The sequence below is a fragment of the Gambusia affinis genome, linkage group LG23, assembly GCF_019740435.1.
Source record: "Gambusia affinis linkage group LG23, SWU_Gaff_1.0, whole genome shotgun sequence".
In the NCBI taxonomy this organism is placed as follows: Eukaryota; Metazoa; Chordata; class Actinopteri; order Cyprinodontiformes; family Poeciliidae; genus Gambusia; species Gambusia affinis.
Genome location: NC_057890.1, coordinates 6892111 through 6906723, shown reverse-complemented (window position 1 = coordinate 6906723; position 14613 = coordinate 6892111).

Below are 14613 nucleotides of genomic sequence, written 5' to 3'. Positions count from 1 at the left end.
AAATGTACCTGTTGGTTATCCATGACTATTGTTGACAAAATAGCAGAAAATGTTTCATATTAAAGTATAGAAAGTATCTTTTCTGTAAAATTAATACCCCCAGAGGTGAAAATGAGCAATATACGTTCCTCCATAGTTTTCTGATTGTGCTCCAACTCACCAATAAGATGTCTTCTCCGCTCCAACATTGACTGGATTTTAGAACGGCGTTATAACGTTAAAAACGCAGTTCACCGAAAACACAGAAAGTTTTACTATTTATTTCTGTCCGACATTGAAAATATAGCTACAAAACAAATTCAGTAAACATTCATCTGGTTCTGCTTTCCTGATGTCTGAAGAAGCTCCTGGCTAACGTTAGCTTTCCTCCTCAAACCTTTGATATGCCTTGTTGATAATTTGACTCAAAACTTGCGGAAAGAGTTAGTCTTCGGTTCTTTAAGTTAATTTTTTTTTGCTTTCAACACACATTTATCAATAAATGGCATTATAGCAGAGGGCTGCACTGTGATCAGATGAGTTTCAGGCCAAGGAGGAACTAAGCCTTGGAAGGAACAGATCACAAAACACAAAAAGGTCTTTGAGTGCTATTTTCGCGCCACAATTAAAGATCCACAAATCATCAAATTTTACAACGTTCCATGTTTTTAATAAGTCCAAATCTGTGACTTTTATCATCTACTTTTTCATGACCAGACTGTGTCCAGACCAGCTTGCCATTTGACTCGAATTCAAACTTTCAGAAAAGCCGCTTTGGAGGCTGTTTACAGTCAGCAGCTCGTCAGATTTAAATCTTCACAATAAGAAGAAAACATACACTGCCCTCTGAATGTCAAAACAAAAGTTTTCAAAGCTGATTAAAACGGCTTACATAGTAATAATCAGAAGAACACAAGGAAACAGATAATGCACTTGGTTCCTGTAAAATAACTTCAAAGTTTGATTATCTTCCACATATAAAAAAAAAAGGGGGTGAAAAAAAGCGGTAATATTGACTAACCACACTGAATTAGCGCAAAGTAATCATGACACTAAATTTCTGTCTTCTCATAAAACAGTGTGACACAGACTGCAGCCTGTTTGGTTGTTTTCTTCTTCCACCTCTCCCCTCCAAATGACAGATTAGCAGAACCCAGAGGACGACTCTCGTCGGCACATCTGGACAACACCTGATCTGAAGGAGGCTGCCCACCGGACCTCCACTGAGCCGCATTTAACAAATGAGGGGTTTTATTGCAAAGAGAGGAAGGAGTGGGAGGTGTAGACCAACCACTGTCCCATCGCTGGATTGATCTTTCCGATCAGAAAGTGAGCAGAGGGATTTTCTGACTCATTCATTGGATGGAGTTTGTTTATAAGTTTGAAGTTAAATTCACCTGGGCTGTTGAATTCACAAAGGAAAAAAAAACAAAAAAAAACCCAAACCCAAAAAACCCAGACAGTAGGAGCAACAGCTACTTAGTCTTTAAACCCAAAAACCCAAACTCAATTCATGGAAAAACAAAACCAAAACAACTTCACTAAAAGTAATGCAAGAGATATGGAGTGGTAAAGTACTAGCCTGATATGCGCTGTAATTCGAGAGACGCCTGCAGAGGTCACACATGAGCTGAAAGCCAGCAGACAGGCAGACAGAAGAGAAGAGAAGAGGAGAGAAGAGAATAGAAGAGGAGAGAAGAGGAGAGAAGAGAAGAGAAGAGAAGAGAAGAGAAGAGAAGAGAAGAGAAGAGAAGAGAAGAGAAGAGAAGAGAAGAGAAGAGAAGAGCAGCGGCGCAGACACAGGAGCTACAGTAACACAAAATAAAAATCCTTAAGTGACTGGAAAACACCCTGAGGTCGGGGGTAAATAGTCGAAGAGATTTGTACAGCGTTAGGAAAAGATAACTTTGTGGCAATGAAAATGTGAGCTGTGGCCCCGCAGCATGGAAGGCTGGAATTATCTGCATGCAAAGAAAAAAAAACAAAAAAAAAACTAAAAAGAGCTTAATTCACTCCATCTTTATCGTCTTGAGGATAGGAACCACTGAAGCCGCTTTTATGAATGAGAACGAGATCTAATCCCACAACCCTGTATGACTGCACAGTTATCTTCACATTGGGCTGCTTGAAATGTGCCCACTTGTGAAAAACAAGACACGGCAGAGTGTTGAAGTCCTTTCCGTAACATACAAGGGTCAAAACTTTATTACTTTATTTAAACATTTTGGACAATGCAAAAGGTGGAACGAGCTTATGGCTTCGGCCTCCGCACTAAAGAGAAAATAACTTGGACCAGAGCCACCGCGTGTGGCTGTGTAAAAGTCAAAAGAAATATTTTGACACACGACAAACATGAGAAACCATATTAAATACTCGCACCCAGACGTGGAAGAGAAACAGCGGTCAAAGTTTTAAGACGGCGCCGCGGCCTTCTGATTTGTAATCAAACCAAATCATGAAGTGCTCAAAGATTCCCACTCTGACCGGCCACTGTTCTCGTTACGATGAGCTGAATTTAAAGCGACGGCTGGCGAGCTGGGAGCGGCTTGTGGTATGGAATATTTTCCATTGATTATCAAACATTATTGCAATGTTTGATAGTAGTAGGAGCAACAGCTACTTAGTTTTTAATTGCAAGCAGTTAAATTTGGTTTCACGCTTTGTTCAAAATGTTAGAGCAAAATCTTTAGAAACGATCAACCTGTGGTGTTTTATCTCCAGTTTATCATAAAGTAGGAATCTCACTGAGACTTGCAGTACGCTCAGCAGGGATGGAGGGCCAGAGACCCGACTCGACCTGTTTTTTTCCTGGTCTCGGCTTGTTGGGCCTCGAGAAATTGGGCCAAGGGCGGTTCGAGTCTCCAGCTTGTTGTGCGTCTTTACCGGCAGACGAACAACAAACTGAACGGGAATTAAAAGCGACACGAGTGATCAGAGCGCAGCTGCATCCCGCCGTCTCAAAACAAACTCAATATTATTGCTGATGACTGGAAAATTGTGCTGCACGTGAATTTTTACGACGCCAGACGACATTTGGTGCGTGGATTTACATAAAACCGTCTCTGTGGTCACGTGCAGTCTAGCTTTTACTGAGCAAACACCTCCAATCTGACTGCGGAAAATTATTACATTTGCTTTTCAAAAACAGGAAACAGGAGGGAAGAAAAAAACACGGAGAAACTTGTACATTTTGTCCACTGCCAGGATTAACCAAATGCAACCTGGACATCTGCTGCGGACACGAGGAAAACTACGTAGCGATAACAAAAGAAATATGCACAACTCTCAGTTTCAACACTAAGCAGCTACATAGAAAGAAAATGAAAATCTGCATATAAGAGCTGCAGAAAAAAATTATTCTATAGAGAATCACATTGCTCAAAATTAATTTTAAAATGCATTTACATCTTAGCCGCTTCTATTAGTGAATAAACTGCGAATTGCATTATGCGTTTGTCCAACATGTATATTTTGAGTAACTCTTTGATCTTTCTTGTAATTTAACCCTCCCTCGGTATTAAGAAATGGGGTCAATTGGACCCTGCCAGGTTTTATGAGGTGTGTTTTTCCTTGAGTAGTTTCGGGAACTAACGGTCTGACGGTACAACCCGCTTCCTCGCCGTCTGATCGTTACATCAGCGGGAGGGTTAAGAAAAAGCCAGACGGCTAAGCTGACCTAACACTGGTAATGTAAGCCTCAAACCTATTTTTATTCAAAAATAAACTGTCGACTGAACAGAAAGATTTATCTCTGAATTAGAGATCGTTTCTGAATCAAATGACAACCCTAAAAATCGGAATTGAAAAGATAAAACACGGACAGATTTGCATCCCAACTCTACAGCCGTAAAAACAAAAAGCAATACAAACTGAGCTCTTTCCTGCAGTATCACTATCACAGCTCTACATGTAAAACTCACTTAAGCCACAGCCGATGTAGAGGGGGAAACAAAGACTAACTTATCTTTGGTGTTTTATGCTCATAATCGGTGTGGGAGAAAATATTTTAAAATGGTTCCTCTAATCTGCCGTTGCTGCGTCTCAGTGATTCTCAATCGTTTTTGGCTTTTCCTGCCACCGGTTGGCTGCGCAACTTTTTTAAAGTGCATAGTTTCTATTGGCTCTGATGGTTTTGAGAATGTAGCCTTTGTGAGCTAATTTGCATGCCGACATAGAATAATAATAATAATAATAATAATATTAAAATGCTTAAAGATTTATTGACATGTCCTGGAGTAAGCTTTTTAACATCTGATGAATATAATGTCTTTTGTTTTTTTAAATATGACAAATCTTTATTAGTCTACTTTTCTTACAGTTTTTTAAAATCTAGGATACAACTCTTGTGCAATGTAAACTGATTAATTTAGTTTAGAAAATGTGTATCACTGCATGTCTACTCATTCTTTTTTACACAAAAAGCAATGCCTTTAAATATTTGTCAAGGTTCTAAACATTCAGTCTCGATTTTAGTTTCCCGGACTTGACTCCGTCCCTCATGCCAAGTTCCAGTTATTCCGTGAGTTTCTGACCGTTTTATTGTTTCTGTACTTTCTGGCCTAAGCTTCCGAGATTTCTGCTTTAAATCCTTCGAGTTTTCAAGCTTTTACTTTCTGCGAGCCACACCTGACAATAAAAGTCAGGTTTTTCGCCACGGCCCCGACCGACATCAAACCTCTGCTCAAGTAAGTCTTACAGTTTGATATTAGAAATACGCTGACTATTATTCAGAACACCGAATATCTCTGGCAACCTTTTTCAAAAGAATAAACCCAACAAGCAACTTAAATAAATAAATACCGCTGTGTCTTGTCAGAGAAAAATGATGGGAGCTGGCTGAACTAACAGAACAAACTGTCCCACCCTATCAGTCAGAAGATGATCCTGCAGCCGAGCCATGCTCCAAACCACACAACTTGATTTCAAATTCAAGTGAAGCCCCCTTTTGTTTCCAAATACACTAATTGCTGTACGACACACTGATTTATGTGCAAAGAGAAACATGCAAACTGTGTCCACTTAATCATACTTTGCAGCCACAAAAAGAACTCACAGACTTGATGATTCCATACAATTACTGCATTCTGTGGCTTTCATACAGAGCGCTGTATGTATCATCGCTGTTGTGTGTGTGTGTGTGTGTGTATATGGTGTGGTGGGGGAAGGGGGGGCTCTTTTCCCACTTGAAAGAGCACAAAGAAGAAGATTAAGGGGAGCATCTAGTTTCCTGTGCTCTGTTCAAGCAAACACAGCGAACTCTTCAGAAACTGATAATGATCTTGTGGGAGATGAATTATGCTGCACCAGTAAATTCCAACAAACTGAAATGCAAGTTAAAACAAACACGATCAACCAAGAGCTGGGGAAAAAAAAAAAAAAAAGACACGACACAGGTTGAGTAATGTGCATTCAGTTATCTACAGGAGTAATGCAGAGGCAAAAAACCCCAAAAAACCATCAACCAATGTAAGTTTTCAGAACGTTTACATTTTGTTGAATTAAGAATGCACCGGGGAAGTTTTGGAGTTTTACGTCCAGTTCCAATTCAATTATACCGACCGGGACGGGAAAGGCGACAGAAGGAGGTGGAAGCTACAACAGGACTGAAGAAAATGTGGGCGATATCGTCGTCGCCATCGTGACCAAAACTGTGGCTGTGGACTGATTTTTCTGTGTCACACAAAGTCCTCTCTCTCTCTCTCTCTCACAGTGTGATGTCACCTCTGTTTCTATTAGAAATAATAACGTTCACTCGCTGCAGAAAGGAAAGAAAATAAACATTTTGAGTGACAAAACTGGCTTTACAACAACCACAAAGTTAAAGATCAGTGTCCGTCTCTCCTCTCATGAGATCCACTGGATTTCTCCTGTTTCCACACCAGTTATTCCTTCCCTGCAGAGCCACAAGGCTGCTCCGTTTGACTTAAAAACGCCTCGGCTTGGATTACTTGACAAAATTTCAAAGTCAGAAATCAAATTTGTAGCTTCACAAGAGCAATTAACAGAGCTAAGCTGAGTGCTAATGACTCGAGGAATCGTGCTCGCAACCACATTCTCTGAATGCTCCCGTGCTCACCTGCGCTGCAGCGTCTTTCGCTTCCCAGACCGTCCTCGCTCAGCCCGACTCTCTTCCTGCAGCGGGAGCATAAAGACAGAAGAAAATATGTGAGTTATAAAAATGAAATGGCAGAACGTTTCCTGCCTGTTGTTTCAACTTGCACTGTGAAATATTACTGAGCTCCGTGATTAATTGGGACGCAAAGTACGAGGTTTAGCTGCGTTCTTTTCTCTCAACACACCCCTGGCAGCACAAGTTGGGAACAGGACATTCTTAATGAAACAGTTCTGCTGCTGCTGGACGCAAAACCGTCTCCAATTTATCCACACTTTCTTTTCTTTTTTTTTTTAAACCATAAGTTTTAGTCGTTTGTAATCGAGTAATTACGTTTATTTTCCGGAGCAGAGCCGTGATACAGTCCGAGATGAACCAAGGTGTACAACACAAATATTTACCAGCACATCTGCTGCTGATGGGAGCGGATGCGTCTCCTGAGCGAGTTCACCCCGCTGATAACCGCTTGTGCAAACACACAACAAGTAAAGACAGGGAAAGGCAGTTTGTTAAAAACTCCTCTCTATAGTCCCACTCCAAACACAAACTCCTGAAGAGCTCCTGTTCCTGCTCCAATCCTGCAGGCTCACAGTTCAAACGGCGTTGCGCAACACATGAAAGACGACCAAGTAGGTGGTTTTCGGGTTGAATATTAGGCCTGGTTTAATTCCCTAAATTCATCCGTGACCGCGATATGCGCACGATTCTTTGAAGACGAAGATTATGTGCAATTAGGGTTTAGGTCATGCCGTTTCAACATTTCTTCCATTTGCCCTGGCCTGAGTTCAGTTCCTGAGTTATCGGAGAGAACATTTACACTTTATGAGCTTCAGACTGAATGAATCCACATCAAATTAGACCTGAGAACAATATTACCGTTTCGGGCTGCCAGAAAGCTAAGCTCCCAGTCCTTTTCTGCTATAGCATTCCAGTAAAACTAAAGTGATCTTTCACTACATCACATCCCTGGCTTTAAAAAGCTTGCGTCTGGTTTTTTTGTTTCCCTTCATTACTAATAATACAGACGACTTTTGCTGCAAGTTTGTTAGAAACGTAACCCAAAGAACCGACACTGGTCCCTACGGGGACGGCTTCGCTTGCTTTCAGCTCCTTTCGTAATTCTCACAGAATGCGTAAACTCTAAAAAGGCAATGCGTTTCAACTTTCATTAACAGAAAGAAACAAAAAAAAAAAAAAGGGGGAGAAAGAAAACAGAGGAACAGACGACAACTAAAAAGAAAGAAGCAGCAGGATGGATCGCAGAGGGTTAAAGCAACGTGGTGTCCTGGGCTTTTATTTCTTTTTCTCTCTTTCTCTCTCTCTGATTCACAGTGGAAAGAAAAGGCCTTTTCCTTGTCCTCAGTTGAACTCCACATCAGCTTCCTGTTAGAAAGGCAAGAAGGAAACACCCAGAGCAATATGCAAGTGCACCCGCACACAACAAACGCACACATGAAGGTGCACAGAGGAAGGCCTTCACCAGCGGATTCCTCGCTGCCAGAGAAATTAGGTCAAGCACTTAAATGGCCCTGCACTGAGATTTAAAACGCCGAGCGGAGGAATAAACGTGGACGCAAACGGGGACGCCTGTTGCACTTTAAAAAAAAAAAGTACAACACACACACACACACACACGCACACACACGCAAACTGCATCCTTGCGGCTGGCCACATTAATAACTCGACTGAAAACGGAAACAAACGGAGGCAGGCGTCCACCTGCAGTTAAATGTGCCCTCCATCTGTGTGTGTCACACACAACCTCATCCATTATGTATTTTAAAGAGACTATCCAGAATGGGTGTTTTGTTCCCCTCGCCCCCCCAACAAATAAATGTACACTAACTATAAAAAGCCAAAAAGGTTTGGAAGTGTGGGTTTCCACTGCGGGGTTTCACAAAACGTAAAGAAAGAGCAAGACGGAGAAAAGGAAAGCTGCTAGAGCCGCTCCGAGGGTTGATGACATCACAAGAGGCACACAAGTCGAGCCAATCAATTGGCATAGCAACTTTAATAGGGGATTTTAGTCGAAGACAAGCAAATAAAGAGGAAAAAAAACTAACAGTTTGATTTTACAGAAACGTTAGCTAGTAGCTTGAACAGCACTGCCTAGCTAAAATGCTACATCTATGACTCTAGCAAGGTTTCCCCCAGAAAACTTGCTAAACCTGGTGGTTGGGTTCTAGGGCAGTCATTCATCCAGCGGCCCGTCGTGTTTTTGAGTTAGAAAAATGTTTAAATTTGACGGGAAATTTGAAAATATCACTTGATAATTATGTGTTATTGAAAGATTGGAAGATTAACACCTGAACACCAGCAATAAAGTCTTAAAATAACTCCAATAAATAAGCAATGCTAAGCCTGGTGGGGGCACAAGTAAAGCCTGGTGGCCTGCCAGGCTTATAAAACACTGAGGGAAACACTCAGTGATTAAAGTGATTAATTTGACTGTGCATGTGGCTACAAATCAGATTAAAAAGATACAACAAAGAAAATGTGATCGTGAATAAAGTTTACAAATATAATAATAATTCTACTGATAGCATCGATTCTTATAGTTTCTGTCCACTTTTTGAATGAGAGTAAACACTTTTTTGTAATATGATATCAGTGATGAAATGGCAATAATGTGACTTTCAAAGTGAAGCAGCTGTGAAGAGGTTGGTTGCCGGTGCAAAACTCGAGGCGCTTCAATGCAGCCGGTGTGGGGAGTTCGTCTAAAACCCTGTTTTACAAGACTTTCTAAGTGTCTCGCCATGCAACACTGCAGTATCAGCCAAGCATGTTGGAGGAAAAAAAAATAAATTTTGAAAAAAATCCCCGGGACGCCTGACCTGAAACGCCCTGCGAGGAACAACACACGCCATCGCCATTACAGCCAATCAACTATTCATAGAAAAGCTGTGCTGGGCCTGATCTCAACGTTTAGGGTTTCAATCAATTGCGTGAGATATGAGAGTGCAGCGGTGGGAGTGAGAGGGAGGATGAAGCTGCTGAAAGCTAATGAGTGAAAATTTGGGTGAATCAAAGCAACCCCCCCCCCACCACCACCACTCTCCTCTTCTCTCTCCCCCCTCCACTCCTAAGTCCTTGTCTCTATGTTCCACAGCTAGGCCCTGGTGCTACAGGGCAGCAGTGCAAATCAGAAGATAATCGCGCCAATTTTCACTCTACAGCCCTGTGCGTTCTCTGCATCACCGCCACAAAGTGGAGAAACGAGAGCCAGCCCATTGTGTGAGAGCCACCTGTGTTTCTGTTCCATTTTCTCCAAGGCACAATGCCTTTTTCCTGTTTATAGCCATAGCTGCGCTTTATAAACACGCCGTATCAGGGGTGGTAATACATCACATAAAAGAGTGTGATAGCTGGAGCTGCGGCCAAGGGGTCATTGTGACCCAGTTCATATTCTGCCTCCTGACAGCTCTGTTCCTCTTTCCAGTTAAAGAGTGAAGTGGGGGGTGAAAAAAACACTGAGAAAAAGATCTTTTCTTAGAAAACTGATAGTATGAGCAGAATCTTAGCCTAACCGGCCAATCCCTCCACCACCACCACCACCGCCGCCGCCGCCTAGCTTACACATACACAAAGCAAAATACAAAGCCAGATGTGTAGGAGAGGAGCCGAAGGAAGCAGCAACCTTTTGCAATAGCTTGTTAAAGTGAGTTGTGCCGGTTTAAACTTTTAGACTCGTCCAGAGTTCAGCCAGAGCTGTGCAGTGCGACAGGATGGCCCAAAAGCTCACTCTGCTCATTCTCACTTGCAAAATGTAAACGTCTAGCTGCAGCAGGAAATGCGTGGTTGCATTTGTCATCCCTTGAACGCAAGAGACCACGATGAGTTGCTTTTGGAGGATGAGCAACTGTGTCGATTAATTATGCATAGCCAAGCAGGATTCTGAACAAAATTGAACTCTGAATGAACGTGACGCGTTTGAGAACGTCCGCACACCTTCAGGGGAATTAACGCAGACTACAAAATCATGGGAAATTGTCATACTTAAAAGTAAAATGTTCATTTTATTCCCGAATGAAGGGTAGGAACCAATATATAGAGACCCTTTGCTGCATTAAAGCTAGACATCAGTTTTCTGTGGCATCACTCAAACTCATGCCATCGTTTACCACATTGTCTGTTGTTCGATTTTTATTGTGAGCTTTTTCTTTTGATCAAGATGAAATCTGCCTGGCAAAAAAAAAAAAAAAAAAAAAAAAGCCAGATTAGTATATCTCCAAATTAAACACACAGAAGTGGTTTATACTGGAATGTGTCAAAGGTCACTTCTTTACCGTATTGCTTTCTAATGCCAGTTGACTGACTTCATTCTTCTGCCTCATTTAAATTCATCAATCTGAACAGAGTCAAAGGAGAACTAACTATTCAAATAAATTAACCAAATGAATAAATTAGATATATATGAACATAGTACATATTTGCAGCTTTCTCCAAGGTCTAAAACACAGATTTAAGATTTTCACTGGTTAGGATTTTTTTTTTTTTTTTTTTTTGATGGGCTATAACATACAAAAGAAAAAAAACGAGGAAGGGCCTTTGATAGAGGTGTTAACATTAAATACAACATTATTGCCGTTTATAAATCAAAGCATATCACACGCAAAAAGAGAGTATCAAAGCACATGCTGTTGGTTTATGAGTTAATAAAACCGAAAACAATGGGAGTTCTTGGATTTAATATGTTTAATGAATGGGGGTAGAATTTTTTTATTTATTTTATTTTTTTTTACTATTTGACCTGCCAATCACCAATCAACCTCCATTAAAAAAAATTGGCAAACTCTGATTTCCCATTGGTTGATTTCTATTAAGAACCTATCAAAAAAATCTTGAACCTCATGTGATGTCACTGACCCAGATACACACAGGCCAAATTTATTTATTTTTCTATAGCGACCCTTGTCAAAGAATTGCATTTTGTGAAATTCTGTTATAGAAATTCCTTTTTTTTTTTTTTACTACTCACTTGTCTTTTTTATTTGCAGTGTACATTTGGTAATGGGTAAAAAAAAAAAAAACCTTAGTTTTTTGGGGGTTTTTTAAATCAAAAAAACACCACTGGATTGCCTCTTTAAAAATGACACTCAGCTACTGTTGGGTTATCTCCTGAATCAATTTTGTGCAAAACTTCTCCGAGGGAAACCACAGTGACACATCGATGAGGGGGCAAAGCCGCAGAGCCGTGTTTTCTTGTCTTACATAGGCTTTAATCCTGGGCGAACTAATTAAACGCACATTTCATACTGAAATCCTAATTGCCCACTTTGTGATGTTTCCCCGCTGGACCGATGTGATGATCCGCCCGGCTGCCTTATCTGCGTTTGCTTTGAGGGGAAAACAAAAGCGGAAAAAAAAGGTGGAAGATTATGCGTGTCTGCGCGGAGAAACTAGGGCACCAAAAGGCGACCTCCTTTTTCGCATTATTTCCTGACTACATCGACTATCTAATGTGAGATTGTTTGGACGTCGTGCTTAAATTTGCAACAGCAGCTGAGGCGCAGGTTTGTCACGCCGCTGTTGAAACTTGTAGGCTGAAGAACCGCGGATTGTTTCGGCCACAGCAGCGTCGATATCCGCTGACCCAGTCTGGGAGAAATGACATCCGCTGCTGTCGAGTCGAAACACGAACTGCTTGCTGTAGTCCGACTACTTTCTACAAACTAGGCAAACGTAAACCAAATAAATAAAGACAAAATAATAATATTAATTCTTACCGTTATGCCTCAAGTTCATGTGTGAAGTTTGTTGGCAGGTCCCTTCCTCCTCCGCCAGTTTTTTTTATTTCCTATTATTTTTCCCGCAGCAGAAAAAACACTACCAAAAAAAATACTCCTAAATGCGGCAATTTTGGCTTGTAAAATGCTGGTGAAGAGGATATACCGACAGGCATTCTCCAAGAGGAGCTTCCCGAGTCTCGAAAGGCTGCAAACCCCGTCTCCCGCGTGTCTCTCCCCGGCCATCTCACAGAGTTCATCGGGGACACGGAGAAGCTGCCGAGTTCTTCGCCGCCGACGAACACAGATGCGCCGAAGTTCAACTGAGGTGAAGCATTTACACAACCTGCCCCGGTGTGCTAGCAGACACACAATGCTACTCTGAATCTAATTTAATAACTCCAAATGTGTGCGAGAGAGCGGAGAAGACGGCTCATGACGGGGAAATATGTGTAAAAACTAGGCTGCGTAGAGATGATTATCAGAGGCAGCCTCACTCCCCCCTCCTCTCCTGCCCCCTCCGCCGCTTGAAAAAGCACTATTTACTGCATTATTGAACTCCCAAACAGGACTTTAAGTAAAAATACACTCATTTTTATTCGTAAAAAAGCTAATGGGAGCCAAGGAAAAAATTATCAGAATTTAAATTATAAGGCAGAACTGAATCCTAGAACAAGTTACCACTTATTTGAAGATGGAACAAAGCTGAAGTTCAGTGTTGCACCTTTAGCAACTTTTAAATCCATCATCAGTTATTTTCCAATTGCATATTCACTGTTTTTTTCTTTTTAAATAATATATTACATGGTTTAAAATATTAATAACATACAATAAAACATTTTTTAATATGTTATAATGGCTAGCTAAAAAAAAAACTAAAAAAAAATACTAACAGTTGAATTACACATTAAAAATGCTAATGATCTAAATGTGTTCCTCCGCAATCAAATTAGATCCCTTATCAAAAACATTTAAAATGGCAACTTTTATTTAACTATGGCAAAACAACTCTGATTTTATGGATATTCCAACTTGTAATGGCCTATTATTTCTCTTCTTGTGAGTTAATAAATATCAGTTTCTCCCCGACGTCACAAGTACTTTAAAGACAAGTCCAGACGTGCTGCTGTTGCCCAATAAATCTCGCAAATGCGTTATTGATGCAACATCAGAGGAGGGAGTGAAAAACATGGATGTTAAAGGAACAATCCGACATTTACAGAACTTTTTTTCTGCATTGGAACCCCCTGTAAATAAAAACAGATATAAAAACAAAACCGGGTAGTGTGCTTAATCAGAGCAGCTTTTATTGTGTATGTTGGATGGGTTCCAGATTATATTTATTTAAAAATCAATGAATAGGCTTATATACTTCCAAGTTTTTTATAGCTAGACAGCTAATGAAATATCATACAAACCTTATCCTAAAGACTGTCTGCTTAGTAATGCATTTACAAATTAAGTTTGGGCAAACCATAACACATTAAGTGTTAAGGAAGCTGTTAATACATTTTTAATCTATTATTGTGCTTCTTAAGTCTGGATAAAAGTTATATTATGATTAATACCCACATTTAAAAAAATACACATCTTTACAAAGAAATACTGTAATGTGATTTGACTATTTTTTTAAAAATGTTCTGAACCAATTTTATTTCAAACAGAATTAAACTCTTCTAGAAATTTCTGACTTGGTTCTTTACTTTCAAAAAAGTTGCATGAGGAATTTTTACATTAAACAATTCCATCGCTATTTAATATTAATTAAGCTAAAATCACAACATATTTTCTAAGCTTTTGCTTAAAGCACACACACACGTACTGGCTGAGAAAACCTGCTTTACAAGGTGTGTGTGTGTGTGTGTGTGTATGTGTCTGTAGTAACAGTGATATTACAGCTGAACCCAGTGACCGGGCTCTGTAACCTATATCCATTAGCACAGAAATAACCTGCAGGATTAGAGCTTGTGTGTGTGTGCGCAAGTGTGTGAATGTGTGTGTTGTCTGACCATGTATGCTATAGCCTACGAGGAATACAGGGTGAAAAACCACCACACACACCGTTTTTTTAGTTTACTTCTGTTGTAATCTGTTACTTTATAATTACCGATAATTTCATGTTATTTTTAGAATGAAATTTTTTTTCTTTAATTACTCACATAGTAAATTGAGCCTTTAGGTTAAACGCGGGAACTTTATTAATGATGTTTATTTTTAAAAGAAAACATTGATACTAACATGAACATATCTATAGTCTGAATGAATCGTTTTGCATTTACATGTAGAAAATGTTGCATATAATAAACGTGTTTGTAGACATTATGCTAAATTAGAAACTGGAATTTTGGGGAGAACAGACGTCTCTTTTCATTTATGAGATGTTAGACTTTTCCCCGCACTTGTGCACTTTATTAGACTTCAGTCTCTTAATTTTACCAAATCTGAAAATGCAACAAAATGATTCATCCTGTGGACTTTGGGTACATTTTGTTTGTAGTAGTACCATTTAGGGAGGAAGTATAATAAAGTACTCCCTTTCATTAGAGGTAAAGTTGAACACAGAGCCAATAAAAATCTAAAATACTGCAGTGACTTGATGAATTGGCTAGGTTAAGGTCATAAAACAAAACATGTAAGTGAACTGACGTACTTAGAACTGATCGTTCTTTCTTTTCTTTTTCTTTTTTTACATCTTGAGAAGTTAAATTATCCCACATTTGACTTAAAAATCAGTAAGCTAAAAGTAGTCATCTCTATTTTTCTCCCTGGAACAATGTGAACCAGCGACGTGTTCCG